The sequence below is a fragment of the Salmo salar genome, chromosome 16, assembly GCF_965601325.2.
Source record: "Salmo salar chromosome 16, fSalSal1, whole genome shotgun sequence".
NCBI classification, from domain to species: Eukaryota; Metazoa; Chordata; class Actinopteri; order Salmoniformes; family Salmonidae; genus Salmo; species Salmo salar.
In genome coordinates, this window is record NC_138306.1 from 3,911,303 (window position 1) to 3,938,669 (window position 27,367).

The following is a 27,367-nucleotide window of genomic DNA, read 5'->3' on the forward strand; positions in this document are numbered from 1 at the left end:
AGACTGAGGTTAAGAGAAATGATCTAACCTGCTATGAATGTCCCCCTCCGCCTGGCTCCGTTAGCTAGCGAACTAATGAGCAGGTGCACATTATCAAACTGAACCTAAAAGAAAGTTTAAGCGCAAAACTCCTTCGCTAGATGTAAATGATCAAGAGTATTCTTATTTCCAGATCTGTTTTCCGTGTCAGCCACTGCATGTGCTTCTTCAACAATTAAAAATAAATAAATAAATAAAAAGGGCCTCGCGAGTGGTGCAGCGGTCTAAGGCACTGCAGTGCTAGAGCTGTCACTACAGACCTAGGTTTGATCCCGGGCTGATTCACAACCGGCTGTGATCGGGAGTCCCATTGGGAGGCGCACAATTGTAAATAAGAATTTGTTCGACTTACCTAGTTAAAAAAATATTTAAAAAAGTCATTATTTTCCCAATAAATATTTATTTAATGGGATCATGTGACAGTATCGATCACATCTTTCCCAAAGACAGCTCAGTTAAATATTAACAAATTTACAATCCTGAGGAATGTATAAAAACAAAACCAAAGCCTTAAAAAAGAAAAAAAACCCATCAGGACCGTCAAGTGAGTGAAAGGTGGCCAATGGCCATCAATGTCTCGACTTAGCCTGATCGGTTGGGCAAGACCTCACAAACAGATCTGGGACCCGGCTAGTCTTCACTGACCATTGGTCATCTTGTCTATCCTGGAAATCCAGACTGAATCACACTGTCGTAATGACTAATTCATAAATAATGGAATGAAACATACAGAATGAAGCTATATTCAGTCTGAATTTCAAGGCTAGGACTTGGTTGGCCATGGGTGGTCTTGATTGTGGCTCAGCTCCAGGATAGGTCCATCATGACACCCCCACTCATTTAGTGCTTTATAATTCATCTTTATCTGTTACCTGTATGGGAAAGAGGAAGGAAAAAGGTTAGTAACAGGACTTAATGTGTGGATACTGGCCTAAACATATTTGTTGTACTTAGAAACATACCAATTCATCCTCATCTTGAATTTCCTCTTCTTCCTCAGCCTCTGCTGCCTCTTCAGGCTCCTCCTCAACCTGTTCGTTGAGGTCCACGTTCATACTGAGCCGCAGCATGCGTTCAATCCTGTCTCCATAGGCCTTGAAGCTGGTAGGCTGAACGCAGCGTGGCCGTCTCAAACACCATGGCCAGGTCTGAGGCAGTCTGGTCCTCGCCATCAGTCTATGGGGAGAGGAATACAAGTTAGTTATATTTACAGTTCGAGTCATTTAGTAGCAGTGTTGGGGAAGCTATTCTTAAGAGTTTACCAAGCTACCAATTACTTCACACTGAAAGTTAAGCTGAACTAAAGCTAACCTTAAAAGTAAACTATTTAAGTGAAATTCTCTTTGAAAAAACAGTTTACTACATCCAAACGACTTAATTTTTAATCATATGTATATCGGAAATGTCAAGACTACAAATTGCAAGAACAAGTCACTTTGGGGTCATATGTTAACAGAATGTAACAACCTATTAAACACCAAAAACAAATGGACTAAGTGAGAATGTGGCAGGGCCCGGTTTCCCAGATAGTGACGGAACTTAAGCTTACGAGTGTTATAACAATTAATCGTTCCTACAACGGCCGAGGATGTAACATGCGTTTCCCAAAACACCACGCAGATAGTGACTTTTCTAAGTGAGTCATTGGAGCATGTGACGATACTGATAGGTTCGAAAGAAAGGGAGCGCTGCCCTCTGAGTCGCTTTCTCCATCAAATTTTTACCTTTACATTTCACAATATTGACAAGGGATCAGCTCCTAGAGAAAAACTACCACTATTAAAGTGGCTACACATGAAATATAAGGGAGACAAGTTAGACGTAGCCTACAAGTAGCAAAATGGAACATGAAATGCATTTCAATATGACTGAAATAGGCCTATATTCTAGCGTTTATATTTTAATTCAGCCATCTCAGTTAATTTGAAGAATCTTTTTATAGGTTGGTTGTATTAAGACAATAGCAACTTTGTTTTCTAGTCAATTTTGTTCTGAAGTTAAGCAGTCAGAGACTTAGTATCACATGGTTTATGTTCGATTACGAGCATTTTCAAGCACAACATTAATAATTACGGTTTTGGGAAACCGCTCTGAGATTTAACGATGCTACTACGAAGGTTCTAACGAACAACTTAGCTTTAAATATGCTTTTGGGAAACTGGGCCCAGGTCTGATGCTGAAAAAATGAAATTGCCTACTTCACAACTTTAACAAAAATAAAATATGGGTGTAGTTTGCTACACTGTTACATGGAGAGAAAAATGTACTACTGAAAACACTACCTAGATATGAATTATGTTCAACTACCACCAAGCTACTGCAAAATGTTGTTAAGTTACATGTAGTTCACTACTCCAACACTATTAGCAGACACTTGTCGAGGGTGACATCCAGTTAGTGTATTGAACAAAAAACAGTAATACCTGCCCACAGATCAGAGTGACAGCAACATTTACCATTTCAGTTGTCAGTGTCTATCAGTGAGCTCCAAAAGTATTGGGAGAGTGACACGTAATGGAAGGATAAAATTAGGTTAAAGTGCAGACTCCGCTTTAAATTGGAGGCCATCCATATTGGTTGAACCAGTTAGAAATTACAGCACTTTTTGAACATAAATAAGCCGCACATGTCTATAAGCCGCAGGTGCCTACCGGTACATTGAAACAAATGAGCTTTACACAGGATTTAACTAAACACGGCTTGTAACAAAAAATAAAAAATTTGCAGTAAGCTTTAGTTGTCTTTTTGCACTGAGTCAATTCCTCACGCTGCTGTTTCCAACGTCTTATCATCGACTCATTAAGACCAAGCTCCCGTGTAGCAGCTCTATTTCCTTTTCCAACAGCCAGATCAATCGCCTTCAACTTGAAAGCTGCATCATATGCATTTCTCCATGTCTTTGCCATGAGGGTGACAAAATGACTACCGTAATCAGAATGATGGGAAGTTTGAGAGCGCTCGATTTAATCTACACAGTAAACAAAAAAGTTGTTTGACCTTAACCCGTTCGGCAATTTCATTGGTCTAATGAAAGCTTCATGCCGCCCCAAAAAAACTGAGCACGTCACAGAGTGTGTTTTGGGGGGAAAAAAATTGAAAGCGGGAAAAATCCATATTAGCCGCGTCATTGTTTATGCCGCGAGGTTCAAAGCGTGGAAAAAAGTTGCGGCTCATAGTCCGGAAATTACGGTACCCCATTACAATAACAGAAACAGTATCCTCCCCTGTTATAATGGTGAGATGTTAGCATTTCTTGGGGGTATGATGCGTTTAACTTTCTCACCTCATTATTCAGTCAGGATTATCCGTAATCATGGTAGCATCCACATTAATGTAGAAGTGTTTAGAAACATCCTATTCACAATAGAAGTGACTCCAAAATGAATACATTAACCATTTATTTCTAAATCGAGCACAAAATAAATCAAACCACCAAAACAAACATTTGTAGAGTCACAAGCTTAATGTAGTCATTGCACGTTATGAACATGGGACCAAACACTGAACTTTAATCCACATAAGTGAAATTGTTCCAATAATTTGGTCCCCTAAAATGGGGGGGGGGGGGGGGCAATTATGTACAAAAAGTGCTATAATTTCTAAGCGTTTCATCTGAGGGTATTTTCATCCAGATCAGGTGAATACTGACAGTCTGCACTTTGACCTCAGTCATAACATAATTTCAAATCCAAAGTGCTGGAGTACAAAGCCAAAACAAAAAAAGGGTACTGTCCCAATACCTTGGGAGCTCTGTATAATGGATCAATAATATTGTTGTATTACAGACATCACTTAAGTGATGAGAAACGTTCTGGCTTGGACCACATTGGCACCACTCAATAATCAGGTTGAGATGGAGTATTATGAACACAGCTTCACAAGGTTGTGTGTATGTGATACTTACAGTAATGCGTTTCAGCATTTCCTCGATGAGCGGGTGCTTTGGGTTGATTTCTAATGTTTTCTTCTGGCTTGCATAATAACTGGAAATACAAAGCAGAACACAAAAAAAAAGATCAAGAAGGATCAAAGGGTGGTATGATGAAGTGAGAGCCAGGTTTACCTCATTCATGCAAGTCTCCCATTGACAGATTGATGTTACACAAAAGCTCAACACTTCAGAATGCTACCTGAAGTGCATAGTGATCACTCACTTTGTGGAGATGTCTTTTCCTGTCTGGTAGGCCTGTGCCTTCATGATCCTCTCCATGTTACCGGACCAGCCATACTGGCTGGCTACCAGGGCACAGGGAGACTTGGTCAGCCTCTGGGACAGGATAGCCTTCTCAATCTAAAGAAAAAATAAAATTGGCAAATAAGAAAAGGTTTCCCACAATATATGACAAATAGCCTAGTGGTTAGAGTGTTGGGCCAGTAACCAAAAGGTTGCTAGATTGAATCCGAGCTGACAAGGTAAAAATCTGTTTTTCTCCCCCTGGATGCAGTTAACCCACTGTTCCTAGGCAGTCATTGTACATAAGAATTTGTACTTAAGACTTGCCTAGGTAATTATATATATATTTTTTTTACATTTCATCAAAACATTTAGGGCTGGATTCACCGTTGAGCATGTTTTTAATCATGACAAGGGCTGTTGCGGTGACCATATTACTGCCACACTGGCAGTCATGAGTCATACGTCTTCGGAAAGTATTCAGACCACTTGGCTTTTTCCACATTTTGTTATGTTACAGCCTTATTCTAAAATGGATTAAATGAATACAAATCTTCAGTAATCTACACAATACCCCATAATGACAGAGCAAACGCAGGTTTAAAAAAAATCCGTAAGTATTCAGACCCTTGGCTATGAGACTCAATTGAGCTCAGGTGCATCCTGTTTTCATTGAGATGTGTCTACACCTTGGAGTCTACCTGTGGTAAATGCAATTGCTTGGACATGATTTGGAAAGGCACACCTGTCTATATAAAAAGGTCCTACAGTTGGCAGTGCATGTCAGAGAAAAAGCGCAGAGAAAAGATTGTGTCAGATCACAAATATGGGGAACGGTAGCAATACATTTCTGCAGCATTGAAGGTCCCCAAGAACAGTGGCATGCATTCTTAAATGGAAGAAGTTTGGAACCACCAAAATGCCTAGAGCTGGCCGCCCAGCCAAACTGAGCAATCGGGGGAGAAGGGCCTTTGTCAGGGAGGTGACCAAGAACCTGATGAATGACAGCTCTAGAGTTCCTCTGTGGAGATGGGAGAACCTTCGAGAAGTACAAACGTCTCTGCAGCACCAATCAGGACTTTATGGTACAGTGGCCAGACGGAAGCCACTCCTCAGTAAAAGGCAAATGGCAGCCCGCTTGGAGTTTTCCACATGGCAACGAAAGACTCCGACAATGAGAAACAAGATTCTCTGGTCTGATGAAACCAAGATTGAACTCTTTGGCCTGAATGCTAAGCATCAGGTCTGGAGGAAACCTAGCACCATCCCTACAGTGAAGCATGGTGGTGGCAGCATCATGCTGTGGGGATGTTTTTCCAGTGGCAGTGACTGGAAGACTAGTCAGGATCGAGGGAAAGAGGAACGGAGCAAAGTGCAGAGAACCTGCTCCAGAGTGCTCAGGACCTCAGACCGGGGCGAAGGTTCACCTTCCAACAGGACAACGACCCTAAGCACACAGCCAAGACAACGCAGGAGTGGCTTTGGTACAAGTCTCTGAATGTCCTTGAGTGGCCCAGCCAGAGCCTGGACTTGAACCCGATCGAATATCTCTGGAGAGACCAGAAAATAGCTGTGCAGCGACGCTCACCATCCAACCAGAGCTGGAGAGGGTCTGCAGAGAAGAATGGGAGAAATTCCCAAAATACAGATTTGCAAAGCTTGTAGCGTCATACCCAAGACGCACGGCTGTAATCGCTACCAAAGGTGCTTCAACAAAGTACTTTTTAAAGGGTCTGAATACTTAGGTCAATGTAATATTTATTATTTTTTAATAAATAAGCAACATTTCCTAAACCCGTTTCTGCTTTGTCATTATGGGGTATTGAGTATAGGTTGAGGAAAAAACAAATACATTTTAGAATAACACTGCCTAACAAAATGTGTAAGTCAAGGGGTCTGAATACTTTCCCTAGGCACTCACTGCAGTAAAATCCCACGTGACCTTTGAGTCACAGTAATGTATTTTTATGCACTCTGGTTTATGCACCTAGCCCTCCGAGCCAACAGGTCTTAGAAGTGTCGCTGGCCAAGGCAGAACACTGACATTCCGGTCTTGTAGGAAATCGTGCACAGAACGAGCAGTATGGCTGATGGAATTGTCATGCTGGAGGGTCATGTCAGGATGAGCCTGCAGGAAGGGTACCACACGAGGGAGGAGGACGTCTTCCCTGTAACGCACAGTGTTGAGATTGTCATTGCAATGACACTCGGTCCGATGATGCTGTGACACCACCCCAGACCTTGACGGACCCTCCACCTCGATCCCGTCCAGAGTACAGGCCTCGGTGTAACGCTCATTCCTTCGATCATAAATGCAAGTCCGATCATCACCCCTGGTGAGACAAAACCACAACTCGTCAGTGAAGAGACTTTGTGCCAGTCCTGTCTGGTCCAGCGACGGTGGGTTTGTGCCCCTAGGCAACATTGTTGCCGTTGATTTCTGGTGAGGACCTGCCTTACAACAGGCCTACAAGCCCTCAGTCCAGCCTCTTTCAGCATACTGTGGACAGCCTGAGCGCTGATGGAGGCATTGTGCGTTCCTGGTGTAACTTTGGCAGTTGTTGCCATCCTGTACCTGTCCCGCAGGTGTGATGTTCGGATGTACCGATCCTGTGCAGGTGTTGTTACACGTGGTCTGCCACTGCGAGGACTATCAGCTGTCCGTCCTGTTTCTCTGTAGCGCTGTCTTAGGCGTCTCAATACGGACATTGCAATTCATTGCCCTAGCCACATCTGCAGTCCTCATGCCTCCTTGCAGCATGCCTAAGGCACGTTCACACATGAGCAAGGACACTGGGCATCTTTCTTCTGTTTTTCCCCAGAGTAAGTAGAAAAGCCTCTTTAGTGTCGTACGTTTTCATAACTGTGACCTTAATTGCCTACCGTCTGTAAGCTGTTAGTGTCTTAACGACCGTCCCACAGGTGCATGTTCATTCATTGTTTATGGTTCATTGAACAAGCATGGGAAACGGCGTTTAAACCCTTTACAATGAAGATCTGTGAAGTTTTGGATTTTTACGAATTATCTTTGAAAGACAGGATCCTGAAAAAGGGATGTTTCTTTTTTGCTGAGTTTATTTAATTTCCCAAAATAAGAACTGGGTAGCTACAAGAACAGGGTTACAGTTTGGGCAGAATATCACCTGTCGCACAGGGAGAGCATGCTCCAAACAGTTGCCAACCGGCATCATTGAAACACACCGGCAGGAAAGCGTGCAGCCTCCATTCTAAATCTAAACTAATTTTACATAATATTGAAGACAAAATTAAATTGAGATCAATCTGATTGGTGAAAAGATGATCACTTGCGAGAACAGCTGTGCAGCCCGAGGCAACGAACAGAACGCAAGCTTTTTTTTTCTTTAACTATCTCAATACATGGTTGCATCATTCACAACTCAATTCACCAAATAACTAAATCTAGCCTATAGAATCCGTTTCAAATGATCACTTTTCCACTCAACATAGCCACTTCATATGCACACTCCACAGGAGGTTGCTGAGGGAAGAACAGCTCCATGTCTGGAATGGAGTGAATAGAATGGTATTAAATGCATGCATTTGTGGAACGATTGATACCATTATATTTATTCCATTCCAGCCATTACTATGAGTCCATCCTCCCCACTTAAGGTGCCACTAGTCACCTGTGGCACATGCGCTCCGGAATGTGAAACATTTTATTTGGTTAAGTTTAATTATGTGTAGAGGCCTGGAGATGCTAAACATGTTTATTAAAAGGTAAATTACCGTGAGATTGGCAGTCTTTTGCATGACAACAGGCTGACAACGTCATGACCGCCACAGCCCTAATCATGACTAAACAGTCTGGGGAAAAAAGTTCTCTGAAGTCTGGTCTTTACATTCATGATCTGCATGTTACCTTGTCCTTGAGGGCGCTGTCCTTCATCCAGGTGGTGAGGGGTTCGTACTCCTTCTCCAGGACCTCCCTGGTCTCCTTGGCCTTGTCGCTCTCGTCAAACTTAATGCCCTCCTTGGCCACGTTCTGGAAGCGCTTACCGTCGAACTCTGGCAAGGCCTGGACACAGTACTCATCCACTGGCTCTGTCAGGTAGATCACCTCATAACCCTTCTTCAACAGACTCTCTACGAAGGGAGAAGACTCAGCCTGGGGGAGAGGACATTACACAAGGGAAGACAAGGGTAGGAACCTTGGCTATATTAACCTTGACTATATTACTCCTTACAGAGCTGCAAACAAAGGGCCAAAGGAAAGGAGTAGTGAGCGAATTGGGACCAGCTGAGAGTGGTTGATTCAGATTTTCGGCGATGCGACTTTCTTCCTTACCTTGACCTCGGTTGAAAATGTATATTCAAGGTAAGGGAGGAAAAGTCAAGGGAAAAGTTAGAGGATCGCATTTTAATTCATCCAGTTCATGGTCCACCCTCTACCCACTTCCTTGTAGCTGGTCCTGGCCTTGAAGTACAGCTGGACCCACTTCCCCTTCATCTGTTATACATACCATTACACAAGAATCACCTATACCTACAGTACACTCCCCTGCGTATGTACTTGGACAGTGAAACAAAAACCTTTAATTTGCCTCTATACTATACGGAGGGGAGTGTTCAAAGTCAAACTCTACCCACCTCCCTGCGGCTGGTCCCGGCCATGAAGTAGATCTTGTCCTGCTTCATCCTCTCTACGTACTGCTCCAGGCTGGCCAGCACTGTGTCGCTGTTGGAGGTCTGAAAACGCAGCAGTTTGGCCAGACGAGTCCTGTTGGAGTGGTCCTCGATCACACCCAGTTTAATGTTGGTACCAAACTCCTTCCAGAACTTCTCATTGTACTGCTCCTCTGCAATCTTCTTTATCATGTCCAGGGTCTTACGCACCAGCTTCTTACGAATGACCTGGATGGAGGGGAAACGTAAGGGAGGAAGGGGCTTTAATTATGAAGCTCATATCATTCACTACATTAGTTAATGATAAAATTACTTATGTTGAAATCATCTTCTATAAGCACCAAAGAGAAGAGATCTGACCGAAACATTTCAGTAACAGTCTGAACTTGCTCATTTGAGATTGGAGCGGCTCACCTTGAGCAACTTGTGTTGCTGCAGGGTTTCTCTTGACACATTCAGTGGCAGATCAGAGTCCACCTAACCAAACAATCACATTATCATAAATCAGAGAAACTTAAGTATTAAATTAACTATCATTCAACTGTACAGCAGGGTCCAGGGTCAAATACATTTCTATTCAGTCAATTCAGATCGTAAACTAACGTTTTCAATTTCCTTTATTGATCCAAGCCTCCATAGCCCTAGAAGCTCCGTCACTCACCACTCCCCTGACAAAGTTCAGGTATTTGGGCATCATGTCATTGAAATCATCAGTGATGAAGACTCTACGGACAAACAGCTTGATGAAGTCGTTCTTCTTGGTTCCATACTCGAACATGCCCCTGGGGGCAGCAGTGGGGACAAACAGGATGGACTTGAAGGTGACCTCACCCTCAGCTGTGAAGTGGATGTGGGAGAGGGGCTCATCTGTCTCATCCTCATCTGAGGGAAGATTGAAAAATCAATACAATTCGAACACCAATCAAATGTATTGATTTATAAAGCCCTTTTTATATCAGCAGTTGTCAATGTTTCAGTAAACTAAGAACCCAAAGAGAAAAAAATAAAGGCACATTAGCTAAGAAAAACTCAGTAGAAAGAAGTAATGTCAAAAGGAGGTGCAGACTGCATACCTTAGAAAGTCTTGTAGAAGGCTTTGTACTCATCCTCCTCTACTTCTTTGGCTGGTCTCGTCCAGATAGGCTTGATGTCGTTCATCAGCTCCCAGTCCCACACGGTCTTCTCAGCCTGGACGAAAGGAATGAAGTTGCTTAGGTATTTAAAAAGTCACTTATCAAGTTGATGGCTTAGGTGTGCTACTATTGGAATGGATCAAATAAACTGAAGGAGAGTTTGGGAAACAAAATAAAAACTCTTGTTTTAACCTTCTTGGGCTTGTCCTCTTCCTCTACCTCTACCTCATCTTTCTCCACCTCAGTGTCCTCAATGGGCTCCTCAACAGTCTGTCTGGGTAGGGAGAGTAGGGAACATGGCAAAATGTTATTTCCACAGCTCACTGCTATTAAAACACCATGGGTTGTGCCATTGACAACGAACTATGACACCCTCAGTTGTCTCAAATCCATCCTCTCCATCTGCACTGATCTGAAAACAGACCACATGAAAGCCAGTGATGATGAGCAACTAGCACCATAATGTTTCCAATCAGTGCAGATGAGAGGACAGGAGATAATGTACAGTAAATTATAGTATAGTTCCACTCCTATACCTTGCTGGCCCAGATGTAGATGGGGAAGTTGAACTGTGAGTATTTCTTGACCAGGTTCTTGATGGTTTCCAGCTCCAGGTAATCTGTAGCCTCCTCCTTCATCACCAACCTGGAAGAGTAGAACAAATGCTAAATGCAAGGCTTTGTACATTGGATTTCATTGTGGGCTTTTGTCCCGTGTCATTTTATCTTTCAATGCTACATAAGTAGTTCATTGAAATCATGGCCACTGTATGAATACCATCACCAAGTATTCAAAACTTAAATACTTGGAGCACTGCCAGATGGGCGGGGTTTTCACTTTTGAGAGTACGCCATTGGAGGCACTTACGTGATGGTGGTGCCCCTGCCGAGCGTATCCCCGCGAGGGTCCTCAATGACAGAAAATTCATTGGAGTCAGACTCCCAGATGTGCTGTGTGCCATTGTTGTGCTTTGAAGACACGATCACCTTGTCGGCAACCAGGAAGGTAGAGTAAAAGCCCACGCCGAACTGGCCAATAAGCTCAGAGGTGGACTGGCCCTCGGTTTCAATCTCCGTCATCTTGTTGAGGAACTCGCTGGTGCCTGACTTGGCGATGGTACCCAGGTTCTTGACCAAGTCCTCTTTGGTCATGCCGATGCCCGTGTCAGTGATGTGGAGCATGTTCTTCTCTTTGTCCATCTGGGGAGGAGAAAATTAAGAAAAGCTCAAGCTCAGAAGTCCTAATAGTATTTATCTTATGATTCCCATGTCTTGTAGAATGGATCAGTCAAAAACATTTACAAAGTTAAGGCGTTTGGCTCTTCCTCAATTCAGCTTTACTTGATTCCTTGCATCCTCTCCTAACAGTCTCAAAACCCACTGGAGAAGGTCTGAAAGGAGAAACTTTGGACATTCTCCAGTACGGAATGTGAGTTGAGATTGAACCTGTGAGGACCATGAAACACCTTGATCTTGATGGTGAGCTCCTCATTGCCTGCCAGTGCATCCTCGTTGGTCAGAGACATCAGTCTGATCTTATCCAGAGCATCAGAGGCGTTGGATATCAACTCCCTCAAGAAGATCTACAACACACAGGAGTAAAGGATGGTTATGGTTGACTTATATCCATTTACCCCCTTGGTTTGATCAAATCCACAATCTGCATTTAGGGACCACTCTTTCAAAAGGATAGCCTACAGTTCCTATTATCAGGCAGGTGTGCTATTAGCAATAAGCATTATTCTGTAGGCTTACTGATGCAGCATAGTGGTTAGGCCAGTGGCTCCCAAACTAGGGCTTGCGTCCCCATGTGGGGTCACCTGATATAAAAATAGTCTCAATCATTGTAATGTGGTTAACCTTCAATTAAAATGATTCCAATCTAAAAAGTTAAAATTCAGTCCGAGATCACACTTAGATCATGGGAAAAGGCTACACTTGAATCATTCCCACAGTGAATGGCTAAACCCACTACACTATGAAACCACACACTAATTGCAGAGACTTTGATATTACCGGCCGCAGTTGATTTGGGATGGTCATATGACCTTTGACTGTTCCAAGTACTGGCATGATTTTTCTGGAGGACTACAAAATAAAATGTATACAAGCCATTTTTAGAAAAGCAACATTTCACTACACACCAACCATGCCCAATTTATCATAATTACAGATAACGAATCCTAATTGCCTCATTTTCAGTCAATAAATTGTAATTTAAGATTAATTTATTGAAACTAATATCAACTGGTTAGATTGTGGAACAGAATCTTCAAAAAAAAAGGTAATAACGTCAGCAGTGTACCACTTGTAGAAGCCTATGGTTACACAATTGCATGGCCTTGTTTTGTTAATTTAATTTAATTTAACAGACAATCTGCTCTTATTTCCCCGAGACCTTAACACATCCAAGACACATTTTTTGGTAAAAAAAAAATAATCATGTTAGAATAAAATAGGTCAGATTAGACCGAAGTGATTCACATCATGTCAAGAACAGTTATTCAAAGAGTACTCATTTGAAACAGGGCTCAATTTGGAAAGTTGAAAGAAATCATGGTTACAAACCAAAATCGGTCTTTCCAATATACAGACGATCGATTTAGTTAATTAAGCCTGTTCTGAATTTTCTAAATGGATTAACAATTCTACATTGAACACTATGGGATGAATTATGGCCAGGACATCCGTTTGGTGAGTAGGCCTAGGCTTAATGATTCAGATGAAAAATAAAGTCTATCGAACTACATAATGTTTTAGCATATTTTCAGTGTGGAAGCGGTCAGTCTAGTGGGGGGGGGTAATAGCCTAGGTTCACCAATTTGAAAATGCCACTAGTAGTTTGCAAAGTAGGGTCGCCACTAACATTAGTTACCACAGCCACGAAGTCATAAACCCTGTCCATTTCTACAATTTAGCTTCTTAACTTAACCTTTAGACCAAAAAGCACATTTTTGCATTTATTATTTTTTTGGTGCCTGTGGTAACTAGTGACAACCGCAAAGTAGCCTAATGCCTCGATCACACCGACAGAGTCATTGGCTGTGTTTGAACACCCACACTAACATACAGTATACTATACTGCTCAAAAAAATAAAGGGAACACTTAAACACCACATCCTAGATCTGAATGAAAGAAATAATCTTAAATACTTTTCTTTACATAGTTGAATGTGCTGACAACAAAATCACAAAAATAATCAATGGAAATCCAATTTATCAACCCATGGAGGTCTGGGTTTGGAGTCACTCAAAATTAAAGTGGAAAAACCACACTACAGGCTGATCCAACTTTGATGTAATGTCCTTAAAACAAGTCAAAATGAGGCTCAGTAGTATGTGGCCTCCACGTGCCTGTATGACCTCCCTACAATGCTTGGGCATGCTCCTGATCAGTGGTAGATGGTCTCCTGAGCGATCTCCTCCCAGACCTGGACTAAAGCATCCGCCAACTCCTGGACAGTCTGTGGTGCAACGTGGCGTTGGTGGATGGAGCGAGACATGATGTCCCAGATGTGCTCAATTGGATTCAGGGGAACGGGCGGGCCAGTCCATAGCATCAATGCCTTCCTCTTGCAGGAACCGCTGACACACTCCAGCCACATGAGGTCTAGCATTAGGAGGAACCCAGGGCCAACCGCACCAGCATATGGTCTCACAAGGGGTCTGAGGATCTCATCTCGGTACCTAATGGCAGTCAGGCTACCTCTGGCGAGCACATGGAGGGCTGTGCAGCCCCCCAAAGAAATGCCACCCCACACCATGACTGACCCACCGCCAAACCGGTCATGCTGGAGGACGTTGCAGGCAGCAGAACGTTCTCCACGGCGTCTCCAGACTGTCACATGTGCTCAGTGTGAACCTGCTTTCATCTGTGAAGCGCACAGGGCGCCAGTGGCGAATTTGCCAATCTTCGTGTTCTCTGGCAAATGCCAAACGTCCTGCACGGTCTTGGGCTGTAAGCACAACCCACCTGTGGACGTCGGGCCCTCACACCATCCTCATGGAGCCTGTTTCTGACCGTTTGAGCAGACACATGCACATTTGTGGCCTGCTGGAGGTCATTTTGCAGGGCTCTGGCAGTGCTCCTCCTGCTCCTCCTTGCACAAAGGCGGAGGTAGCGGTCCTGCTGCTGGGTTGTTGCCCTCCTCCACGTCTCCTGATGTACTGGCCTGTCTCCTGGTAGCACCTCCATGCTCTGGACACTACGCTGACAGACAGCAAACCTTCTTGCCACAGCTCGCATTGATGTGCCATCCTGGATGAGCTGCACTACCTGAGCCACTTGTGTGGGTTGTAGACTCAGTCTCATGCTACCACTAGAGTTAAAGCACCGCCAGCATTCAAAAGTGACCAAAACATCAGCCAGGAAGCGAGAAGTGGTCTGTGGTCCCCACCTGCAGAACCACTCCTTTATTGGGGGTGTCTTGCTAATTTCCACCTGTTGTCTATTCCATTTGCACAACAGCATGTGAAATTTATTGTCAATCAGTGTTGCTTCCTAAGTGGACAGTTTGATTTCACAGAAGTGAGATTGACTTGAAGTTACATTGTGTTTAAGTGTTCCCTTTATTTTTTTGAGCAGTGTACATAATGAGAATACACTACATATTAATTCTTTAGTATATGTAAACAAACGGTATCGTTTCAGTTGAGCATACGAGTGTCGCCTGTCTACCGGAAGTTGATGCTGTTGCTATGCAACCTCTTGCTAACTTGTTAGCATAACAAATGACTAGCTACAATTTCTAGTGTGTACGTAAAGTCAATCTGCAGTGCTAGAGCGCATTCTGGGCATTCGTAATTCCAGAGCGTTTAGCTCTGAGCGTTCGGAGCGCACACTGGACGCTCTGGCCGAGGAGTAGGGTTGAGCAGAGCATTCAACTGCAGTCAAGCACCCAAGCTAACTGGCTAACGTTGGCTAGCTACTTCCAGACAATGAGAGAACACTGACCATTTTACACGCCATAGCAGACCTGGTTAGACTGTTTTCACATTATCCAGAGCCTTGGTGACTTACTGTGCTACTGGCAACAATTATGCTTTTTTGCTGACGTTTACTGACACCAGCCATATTCAGAGTAGATGCTCGGAAATCGGAGTAGATTGTCAATTCTGGCTATGTCCACTGAAACGCACAATGACGATACCACTTGTGAATATATTAACTAACCAATTTTTATTAATATACTGCCTGGCAAGTTGCTGTATTAGTATCCATCTAACGTTAGGTAACACACCTGTACATACTGCTGTAGTGCTATGCGGTTCGTAAAGGATAGCGTAGCTAACAAATTGTCAGCCAACATAACGTAGCATTTCATTGTGCAACATTTGTCCTTAGTTAAGTCAATGAATTTGTAGTCGCTCTCAGACTCTAGCAGCATATTTCCTGTCATTTTCATCAAATCTGAAAACATTGTGAAGCCACAACCATTTTCTGAAGAATCGCATTATGGGCCCTAAAAGTACAGATAGTGTCATCCTGTGTGTATAATACGTATTTAGTACGACATCCGTGAACGTTTGGCATACTAACTATATCCATACTATGACCAATGTGCATACTAAAAAACAAAAAATGTCCTCTCCCTGTCAACGGCGTTTATTTTCAGCAAACTTAACATGTGTAAATATTTGTATGAACATAACATTTAACAACTGGACACAAACTGAACAAGTTCCAGACGTGTGACTAACAGAAACAGAATGTGTACCTGAACAGGGGGGAGGGGGTCAAAATCAAAAGTCAGTATCTGGTGTGGACACCCAGCTGCATTAAGTACTGCAATGAATCTCCTCATGGACTACGCTAGATTTGCCAGTTCTTGCTGTGAGATGTTACCCCACTCTTCCACCAAGGCACCTGCAAGTTCCCGGACATTTCTGGGGGGGGGGAATGGCCCTAGTCCTCACCCTCTGAGCCAACATGTCCCAGACGTGCTCAATGGGATTGAGCTCCAGGCTCGTCGCTGGCCAAGGCAGAACACTGACATTCCGGTCTTGGAAGAAATCACGCACAGAATGAGCAGTATGGCTGGTGGCATTGTCATGCTGGAGGGTCATGTCAGGATGAGCCTGCAGGAAGGGTATCATATGAGGGAGGAGGATGTCTTCCCTGTAACGCACAGCGTTGAGATTGCCTGCAATGACAAGCTCAGTCCGATGATGCTGTGACACACCGCCCCAGACATGACGGACACTACCTCGTTCCAGAGTACAGGCCTCGGTGTAACGCTCATTCCTTAGACGATAAATGCGAATCCGTCCATCACCCCTGGTGAGACAAAACCACGACTCAGTTTAGAGCACTTTGCCAGTCCTGTCTGGTCCAGCGACGGTGGGTTTGTGCCCATAGGTGACGTTGTTGCCGGTGATGTCTGGTGAGGACCTGCCTTACAACAGGCCTACAAGCCCTCAGTCCAGCCAATCTCAGCCTACTGTGGACAGTCTGAGCACTGATGGAGGGATTGTGCATTCCTGGTGTAACTCGGGCAGTTGTTGCCATCCTGTACCTGTCCCGCAGGTGTGATGTTCGGATGTACCGACCCTGTGCAGGTGTTGTTACACGTGGTCTGCCACTGCGAGGACGATCAGGTGTCCGTCCTGTCTCCCTGTAGCGCATTTCCAATGGAATGCTGCGTGTGCCTTGCAGCATTGCGTTGCAGAGGCAGTTGCAGTGTGTTCTGCATATGTTGGATTTATCAAGCGCATACAAACTATGCGTAGACCGCTTGACAGAAATGTTAGAAGGTGAATGTTGAACTTTTTTGCGCCCTTATCCAGATACAGGGTACTATTTTGCACATGACGCTACCAGTGTGATCTAGGCCGATGAAGTCATGCGGCAAAATAGTGTGCAGTATCTGGATGTGCGCAAGACTGCTTCTGGTGTACCAAAATGCAAAGACACCGTTTGGTTTGATCGAGGCGTGAGAGGAAAATTACGCAATTCCAAAACTGTAGTTCATTGTTGGAACACATTTCCCTACTTCAGTCAACCAGCATTTAGAATGTGATAACTGCCATCACTTGGCAAGACATGTCACCTTGTGAAGCCCATCAGTTAAATACCTTTACAGGCATTCATTTCTGTAGGCTCACAGCACAGGCGTGTGCGGAGGGAGCAGTTGGAACACAATTGAGTGAAAAGGAATTTAGGGAGCAAAACTGTGATGCTTGGCTTGTTTAATTTTTTTGTTGTGTCCTGCAAATGCACACATCGAACACTAGAGTCAAAGAAAATGAACGTGGTCTTCAACACAACGGACCAAATAGTTACAGTATTTAGTTGAAGATCGTTTGAGTACTCATGGCCTACGATTGATATGGTGAAAACAATGTTCCGGGCAGGCAGAGGCAAAGTCACAATACCTTTGTCAGATAACACTGAAACTAATAATTGACACTATAGCTAGCAATCATGATGATATTGACTTAAGACTCAAACTCCCCACCTTATGCACTCCAAATGGATGTTAGCTGTGAGGGCCGATATGTCCACGCATTGACTTTTGTTAGCTACATTTCGGGGGGTGCTATTCACGAGGACATATTTTTCTGTCTCATGATTCCAGAGCATGAAAGAGCACAGGGGATGTTCAGTGTGCGGTGTCACTATTGACAAAAAGCAGATTCCAATGGGGGCAGTGTTGCGGTCTAGATTCAGAAGCACATTCCTGTAAAGCTTAGAGAGGATCTCATTAAATACTGTTGAAGTAATATGGCTGCAGGTTCATCTTCCTCAACTAAAGCCCATTCTTGTGGGAAGCTGCTATAGACCAAGTGTTAACAGTCAGTATCTGGATTCCATGGGATTCTGCACAGATGGGGCGCCATTGATCACGGGACAGTGGATAGGCCTCTGCACTCTAGTTATTAACGCGTCTTCCTCTGCACGCATTGTATGATACACCCACTTAACTACTATAATGGATACAATTAGACCAAATGGCAGCAATAGAGCAGAAATCAGATGACGCAGGTAAGTTAGATTGTAAACTACATTGCGCACGTCTGTCTTGCATCAAACTATGTGGAGATATGGGATCAGAGCATGACAATATTCTATTTCCCACCGAGGCTTGGTGGTTAGCGAGCGGGAAGGTTGGAAAGATTTTTGGAATTGGGTTGGGAGTGACTTGTCATCCATTATGATCGTAATTTTTTTAAAGTCTCCTTGCTGCCGTAACAGGCATTTGGGATACTGCAGGAACTCAACACAATCATGTAAAGCAAATACAAGAGATGAGTGACAACCAGCAAAATCCGTTTGAATGTGATCCTGGCTCAGTTGATGTGCAGGTTCGATTTCACTTATAGCTGATCAGATGCCTTAAGTCAAATATACAGCACTGTTACTGTATAAGACACAACTCTCCATCTGGAGATCTAGGTTACTGGTGTGCAGGCTTTTGATCCAGCTTAACAAGATCTTGTTGAGCAGTTGATTTGTAGAATCTGATGTGTTAGAGCAGGGCTGGAACAAAAGGGTGGAGTGCACACCCAGTGCCTCTCCTGACAGAGCTCCAGACTAACCCCCACCCGTGCTACTTGCCTTTTCCAAATGGTGGCACCAGACCATGATTTGAGTCGCACCCTCAAAGTGTGGTATCGACTTCCGGTGACGCAACTTAGGAAATGGCTGCTTAGTTTTTCCATAATGCACATCGGTTGGGTGTTTCCCCCCTAAATTCAAGTATTTACACGGAGCATTAAAATAACTTCCACACAATGGGAAAGGTCGTGGAGCTACAACAATAGCCCGTAACAAGACAAGAAGATTATCGTTGATGAAACAGATGGCTAATGCTAGCGCAAATAAGCTAGCAGCAAAATAACTCATTTCGTGAGGTGATGAAGAATGGCTTGCGCGAGGCACTCACAGGTTCACGAGGAACTTCGAGAAGTTGTACGAAAATAATTAAACGAGTTGAAGGACATTAACCAGAAACTCAAAGAAAACAAGGATCTACAATAATGGGGATGCAGAAAAGCGCATTGGGGAAACAGACACATGGAACACTGCAGCCAAGAAAATACTTGAACAGTTTTTGAAAAGCCATCACACACTACAGGCAAAAGTGACAGAACTCAAAGGTTTCTCACAGCGAAACAGACTATTCTGTGGTGGAGGGCACAGAAAAAGAAAATGCCCAAATTTGTGGAGCGTATATTCAAAGAAATACTTGACACTGACCTGGGAATCGAGAGAACACACCGACCTCTGGCATTAAAACCCCCCAGCGGCACCCCACCAAGATCCATAGTAGTAGGGTTCCTTAAATTCTCAGTAAAAGAGAAAGTCTTACGTGCAGCCTGGGAAAAGCCTGTTTAATTCCCAAGACCAACGAGTGTTCTTTGATCATGACTACGCAGGAGAGATACTGAAAATGAAGGAATACACCATCAAGAAAGCACTTAGAGAAAAAGTATTCATTTCCAAACACCATTCCTGTCAAATGCAGGTATTTCTGGATAATGGCCTGGTTACATACAAGCATGCAGACGGAGCAGCTGATGACCTGAAGTCGAGGGGCATCCCAGTGGAGTACACCGCCAGGAGAAAGGCGTCTTCACCAGCAGAAAGACTCGAGCAGGACCTCCCATGGATTGTTGTCGGTGAGCAGTCACAGAAAGAGGGAAATCACCTCGGCGAGAGGACGTTCACATCCGAGAGAGACTCAGACATTTCCAACGAGAAGATTGAAGACACTGAATCGGATTTAACAGACTTAGTTACCGCTAGCTTTTAAGACATTAGGTAGTTAAAGTTGACATTGCAATAGGTAAAATGTCTCCCTATTTTCCCCCAATCCTGAACAAGGGTGAGTAGCCAAAAGTATGTGTTCTTTATGGACACATTATGCATGTCACGTTAATAACATACCTAATAGCTAATGATTAATGAGACAACGGGGTGACAGAAGGGCATATCAAGGGGAGGATTCATGATATGCACACATGACCTATATTGGTTAATTTCAAGTGCAAACTATGTGTATGAGACAATAGGCACCCTTTTTATTTATTTTCAGTTCCAACAGGTCGTTTGCGACTGCGTCACGCATTTTCAAATCTGAGTGAGGGGCCCCTCCTGCGGAAAGGCTCATCCCCACAAACTCCAGAGGAAAGAGACCATCCTCTGACATGGGACTCCAAATAGCAAAGTATTTGCTTTATTGTTCTTTCGTTCATTTTTAGGCTCATGTTAAGCAGGCAGTTATGGTGCACATGTTTTTTTTATTTATATTGATGCGTCGTTGGGAATTTAAGGTTATAAGTCTCAATGTAATTGACCTGGCCCGGGTATCCTGGAAGGATATTGACCTCATCACGTCAGTTGAGGATGCCTGGTCGTTCTTTAAAAGTAATTTACTCACCATCTTAAATAAGCATGCCCCTTTCAAAAAATGTGGAACTAAGAAAAGATATAGCCCTTAGTTCACTCCAGACCTGACTGCCCTTGACCAGCACAAAAACATCCTGTGGCGGACTGCACTAGCATCAAATAGTCCCCACAACATGCAACTTTTCAGGGAAGACAGGAACCAATACACAGTCAGTCAGGAAAGAAAAGGCTAGCTTTTTCAAACAGAAATTTGCATCCTGTAGCTCTAACTCCAAGTTTTGGGACACTAAACTCAATGGAGAATAAGAGCACCTCCTCCCAGCTGCCCACTGCACTGAGGCTAGGTAACACACACCACCGATAAATCCACAATCGAGAATTTCAATAAGCATTTCTCTACTGATTTCTTGCTGGCTACCCCAACCAACAGCTCCGCACCCTTCGCAGCTACTTGCCCAAGCCTCCCCAGCTTCTCCTTCACCCAAATAACTTATGTTCTGAAAGAGCTGCAAAACCTGGACCCGTACAAATCAGCTGGGCTACACAATCTGGACCCTCTTTCTAAAATTATCCACCGCCATTGTTGCAACCCCTATTACCAGTCTGCTCAAACTCTTTCGTATCGTCCAAGATCCCTAAAGATTGGAAAGCTGCCGCAGTCATCCCTCTTCAAAAGGGGGTGACACTAGACCCAAACTGTTATAGACCTATATCCATCCTGCCCTGCCTTTCTAAAGTCTTCAAAAGCCAAGTTAATAAACATATCACTGACCATTTCGAATCCCACCGTACCTTCGCCGCTGTGCAATCCGGTTTGAGCTGGTCACGGGTGCACCTGCCACGCTCAAGGTCCTAAACAATATCATAAACGCCAGCGATTAAACACAGTAACGTGCAGCCGTATTCATCGACCTGGCCAAGGCTTTCGACTGTCAATCCCGGTATTCTTATAGCAGAATCAACAGCCTCGGTTTCTCAAATGACTGCCTCGCCTTGTTCACCAACTACTTCTCAGACAGAGCTCAGTGTGTCAAATCGGAGGGCCTGTTGTCCGGACCTCTGGCAGTCTCTATGGGGGGTACCACAGGGTTAAATTCTCGGGCCGACTCTTTCCTCTGTATATATCAACAATGTCGCTCTTTCTGCGGGTGATTTCCTGATCCACCTCTACGCAGACACCATTCTGTATACATCTGGCCCATCTTTGGACACTTAACTAACCTTCAAACAAGCTTCAATGCTATACAGCACTCCTTCCGTGGCCTCCAACTGCTCTTAAACACTAGTAAAACCAAATGCATGCTTTTCAGCCGTTCGCTGCCTGCACCCGCCCTCCCGACTAGCATCACTACTCTGGACGGTTCTACTTAGAATATGTGGACAACTACAAATACCTAGGTGTCTGGCTAGACTGTAAACTATCCTTCCAGACTCATTAAACAGCTCCAATCCAGAATTAAATCTAGTCGGCTTCCTATTTCGCAACAAAGCCTCCGTCACCTCACGCCGCCAAACATACCCTACTAAAACTGACTAACCTATTGATCCTCGACTTCGGCGATGTCATTTACAAAATAGCTTCCAATACTCTACTCAGCAAACTGGATGTAGTCTCAGTGCCACCCGTTTTGTCACCAAAGCCCCTTATGCCACCCACCACTGCGACCTGTATGCTCTAGTCGACTGGCACTCGCTACATATTAGTCGCCAGACCCACTGGCTCCAGGTCATCTATACGTCTATGCTAGGTAAAGCGCCGCCTTGCCTTAGCTCACTGGTCACAATAAAAGCACCCACCCGTAGCACGCGCTCCAGTAGGTATGTCTCACTGGTCATCCCCAAAGCCAACACCTGCTTTGACCGCCTTTCCTTCCCGTTCTCTGCTGCCAATGACTGGAACGAATTGCAAAAATCGCTGAAGCCTTATATCTCCCTCTCTAACTTTAAGCATCAGCTGTCAGAGCAGCTTACCAGTCACTGCACATAACCCATCTGAAAATAGCCCACCCAATCTACCTACCTCATCCCCATATTGTTTTTATTTACTTGTCTGCCTTTTGCACATCAGTATTTATACTTGCACATCACCATCTGCTCATCCATCACCCCGGTGTTAATTTCCTAAATTGTAATTACTTCGCTACTATGGCCTATTTATTGCCTTACCTCACGCCATTTGCACACAGTGTATATAGACTTTGTCTATTGTGTTATTGACTGTACGCTTGTTTATTCCATGTGTAACGTGTCGTGTCGCACTGCTTTTCTTTATCTTGGCCAGGTCAGTTGTAAATGAGAACTTGTTCTCAACTAGCTTACCTGGTTAAATAAAGGTGAAATAAAATGTAAATGTAAACTGACTGGGGAGTGCCATCAAGATAAGTTAATAGCAAAAATGAAACAGGTGTAGATTGAAGGAAAATGTTACTTAATCAATTTCAGAATACTGTAACATAACAAAATTCAAGCGTCCGAGTACTTTCTGAATGCACTGTAGATAACATGAGCAAGTCTACTTCTGATAAGCTTCCCAGTAAAGCATTAATAACAATCAAGCAAACCAGAAGTGCTCAAAATAGGCTACATACGTTAATATTGTCTAAGAACCAAGGTTCATGAAGTCAACTTGCGTGTAACAGATGACATTTATATCCTGACTATCTCTGACACTCACTTAAATAATACCTTTGATGATACAGTGGTAGGAACACATGGTTATAACCTCTACTTGAAAGACATGCCAATGGGGGCGGTGTTGAGGTCTATATTCAAAACTTTCCTTTAAAGCTTAAAGGATCTAATGTTAAATACGGTTGAAGTAATATGGCTACAGGTTCATCTGCCTCACCTAAAGCCCATTCTGGTGCGAAGCAGCTATAGACCACCAAGTGCTAACAGTCAGTATCTGGATAATATGTGTGAAATGCTTGATAATGTATGTGACAGGAATATTTCCTGGGTGACTTAAATATTGACTGACTCATCAAGCTGCCCACTCAAGAAAAAGAATCAAAAACTGTAACCAGTGTCTGCAACCTGGTTCAGGTTGTCAACCTACCAGGGTAGTTACAAACAGCACAGGATTGAAAAACAACATGTACTGATCATATCTTTACTAATGCTGCACAAATTTGCTTTAAAGCAGTATCCAAATCCATAGGCTGTAGTGATCACAATATAGTAGCCATATTTAGGAAAACCAAAGTTCCAAAGGCTTGGCCTAATAGTTTATAAGAGGTCATACAATAAGTTGTAGTGATTCATATGTTGATGTGAAGAATATTTGCTGGTCTGGTGTTTAATGAGCAACCAGATGCTGCTCTTTCCAAATTTATGAAATTGAGTACTCCCATTAAGAAAACAGTAAAAACCCCTTGGCTTGATGAGGAATTAAAAAATTGTATGACTAAAACAGATGAGGCAAAAGGAATGGCAAATAAGTCTGGCAGCACAACCAATTGGCAAATGTAATGCAAATTGAGAAATGTGACTAAAATAAATTAAACAGAAGAACTTACTATGAAATAATGATCGTTAAAAGCTTTGGATCACCTTAAGACATTTTGGGCAAAAAGTCACTCAGCTCCATCCTTCATTGAAACAGATGGCTCATTCATCACAAATCCCACTAATATTGTTAACTATTTCAAAAAAAAAATTCTCCCATTGGCAAGACTAGCAAACTAAGGCTAGACAGCAACAAACTGACACTACACATCCAAGTGTATGTGACCAAATTATGAAAGACAAGCATTGTACTTTTGAATTTCATAGAGTGTGGAAAAGGTGAAAAATTGTCTGTGACAACCTGGATGGAAAATGGCAGACAATATTGCCACTCCTATTTGCGAAGAATAGTAAAGCCCCCTTTACTGCCTCAAACAGCACTTAATAAAAACAAATGGCGTTTGACCAGATAATGCTATTTTACAGTAAAATAATTGACAGACCTGCGTGAATTGGACCATATTGCTGCCCTGCCGGAGCATTCGAAATGCAACTAGTGCTTTTGGGTGTACGGGAAATGTGAGAAAATCTACTTTTTACTTCAGGAATGTAGCAGAGTAAAAGTGCCCAAAATAGTAAAGTACAGCTACCCCAAAACACTACTTAACTAGTATCAAAGTATTTGTACTTAGTTACTTTACACCACTACAAATGACTGATTGGCTGAGAAAAGTATGATAAGATTGTGGGGGCTGTTTTGTTAAACTTCAATGCAGCTTTTGACATCAACCATAGTCTGCTGCTGGAAAAACGTATGCGTTATGGCTTTACACCCCCTGCTATATTGTGGACAAAACGTTACCTGTCTCACAGAACACAGGGGTGTTCTTTAATAGAAGCCTCCAACATAATCTAGATAGTAAAAGATTGAAAAAGTAGAAAAAGTAAGGGGCCTAGACAGCTGACCTGAGGAATTCCTGATTAAGGACATGCCACTGACTTTTTTGACGCAACACTATACACGTCAGCTACTACAGCAACTGAAATGACTGCAAAACTTAGAGCTGCAGTTAGTGTCAGAATGGGTGGCAAAAAATAAGTTGTTAAATATTTAACTAAAAGCATTGTATTCAGGACAAATCATTAATTAAACCGCAACTAAACCTTGTAATGAATGATGTGGGAATTGAGCAAGTTGAGGTGACTAAACTGCTTGGAGTAACCCTGGATTGTAAACGGTCATGGTCAAAATGTTGATACAACAGTATCTAAAATGAGAAGTCTGTCCATATAAAGCACTGCTCTGCCTTAACACTATCAACAAAGCAGGTCCTACTTGTGTCACGGGGGGGGGGCATAGAAAAATTACAATTGGCTCAGAACAGGGCAGCACGGCTGGCTCTTAAAAGTACACGGGGCGCTAAATAATATGCATGCTAATCTCTCATGGCTCAAAGTGGAAACGAGATTGACTTAATCACTACTTGTTTTTGTAAAAAGTAGTGACACCCATGCATACCCAAGACATGCCACCAGAAGTCTCTTCACAATCCCCAAGTACAGAACAGACTATTGGAGGCACATAGTACTACATGGCACTATTCCACATCAGGTAACTGATGCAAGCAGTAGAATCAGGTTTAAAACACAAAAATACAGCTTATGGAACTGCGGGGACTGAAGACAAAGGTACAGACACATACATACGCACACAAGCGCTACACACACATACATTGTAATATTGTTGTATGGTAGATATGTAGTGGTGTAATAATGTTATATGTAGAGACTTCTCTTTTAGTTTTATATGTAATGTAAGTGCCTAAATGTGTTTGGACCCCAGGAAGAGTAGTTGCTGCCTTGGCAACAGCTAATAGGCATCCCTAATAAATACAAATACGGCAGCAGACCCCAGCGAAACAGGCACATCGGCAGGCCAGACATGAGGATAACCGACTTCAACTTTTGACCAAAACCATTTAATAGCTAAATAGTTAACAAGCTAGCTAACCAGCCAAACTACAAGCAATGTTTAGAATAGGCCACCTATTTAGTGTCCTTGTCTATCAAATTCTGTAGGCTACCTTACTCGCTCCTCTCCCCCATCTGGCAACGGCCCGACTCGCATTGGCACAAGCCTCATGTGCACAGAGTGGCACATATGGAGCTCTCTAGCATCTTGGAAGTGCACCTCAGGAGTACCATTTGATGTTAACATTTTTTTGCCATGGTGGCAACAATTAAGCAGCTGCATTATAGAGGAAACATATCATCTCTGGTCACATTTTAGACATTTAAATTTAAGACATTTGAATGTCGTCAACTTAAACATCTAAAACACACAGGACGGCAGGTTAGTTAGCTCCTCCTCAAATAACATTAAATGGCTTCAGGATAAGGTGGCAAAATTCCAGAAATAACAGTTGGAGGATTACCAGAATCAGGAGAGAATAATCAGGAAGGGAACCCTTCAGCTGGGAATCCACCAATTTTGGCGATGTTTTCATTATCTTTCAAGTTGACTTCAGGATAAGGGCTGTTCCCCAGCATGTTTGTGTGCGAGTGTGTCCCCAGCCACCACCACTCACCTCCTTGTTCTTATAGAGAGAGTTGATGATAAGCTTCATCATGCGGTTGACCTCTGCCTGGAAGACATGTTTCTCAGATTTCTCTCTGATCTCTTTTATCTGAGCTGCGTTCAGCCCATCCAGCTGGATAGACTCCTCTTCCCTGGAGGAGGAGAGAATTTGTGATATTGAAAGGATTAAGCACTTAAGTCAATAACCACTGTAATCACATTTTTGTTCCCTAGACAATGCTTTAAACATTACTGACAAGAATTTGATTTAAAGAAGGGCTGATTCACAGTCAGCAATGTAGACCATGGGAATGACTCCTGGAGAGGGTGCGTCAAGCATCTACCAGTGGTATTTTTTTTATTTAACCTTTATTTACCTACGCAAGTCAGTTAAGAACAAATTCTTATTTACAATGACTGCTTACCCCAGCCAAACCGTCAACTAACCCAAACACAGGTCCAATTGTGCACCGCCCTATAGGACTCCCGATCACAGGCGGTTGTGATACAGCCCAGGATCAAACCTGGGTCTGTAGTGACACCTCTAGCACTGAGATGCAGGGCCTTCCGAGGTCTAGTTCAAAAGGTCACGGCATAGTGACATGTCGAAGTGTACGGCGTCATTTTCTGTCATCTGTTCAAATACTGTACACAGATCAAGGTTGAGTTCATTAGGGCAAAAAATAGAAAAAGTGGTAAAGCATCCACTTGTCAGTTTCCTTTCTTTTGGTGCCTAATGAATACAACCCAGCTGTGAGATGCTATGACCTCCCCTATGAATCTAGTACCTCAAGTTTCTTCCTCTGACCTACCTCTGCACCATCTCATCTGTTTTGGAACCATCTCTGCTTTTTCCCAGATCATCTTCCACAGTCCCATCAATGTCAAGTCCATCTTCTGCTCTCACAGATGCTGAAATTAGAAGAGTAGTTAGGAAAAGACTTAAGTGAATGGACTTATTTGAAGGGCCACATATTCAGAGGGTGAATATGTATCTAG

The 27,367-nt window shown here is 43.3% G+C and overlaps 1 pseudogene across 1 annotated transcript in view; it reads right to left on the reverse strand.

The window, feature by feature from the left end:
- Positions 1 to 887: 887 nt before the first annotated feature.
- The window catches only part of LOC106573132 (endoplasmin-like), a 31,156-nt pseudogene continuing 4,676 nt past the window's right edge, over positions 888 to 27,367 (reverse strand). Inside the window, exons 3-17 of the transcript XR_014381033.1 lie at positions 27,181 to 27,280; positions 26,379 to 26,520; positions 11,459 to 11,575; positions 10,861 to 11,192; positions 10,522 to 10,638; positions 10,186 to 10,267; positions 9,934 to 10,048; positions 9,522 to 9,742; positions 9,275 to 9,337; positions 8,825 to 9,088; positions 8,097 to 8,342; positions 4,194 to 4,330; positions 3,944 to 4,022; positions 1,002 to 1,215; positions 888 to 911 (exon numbers count right to left, since the gene is read on the reverse strand). The product of XR_014381033.1 is annotated as an endoplasmin-like (transcript). The remainder of the gene's footprint in view (positions 912 to 1,001; positions 1,216 to 3,943; positions 4,023 to 4,193; positions 4,331 to 8,096; positions 8,343 to 8,824; positions 9,089 to 9,274; positions 9,338 to 9,521; positions 9,743 to 9,933; positions 10,049 to 10,185; positions 10,268 to 10,521; positions 10,639 to 10,860; positions 11,193 to 11,458; positions 11,576 to 26,378; positions 26,521 to 27,180; positions 27,281 to 27,367) is intronic.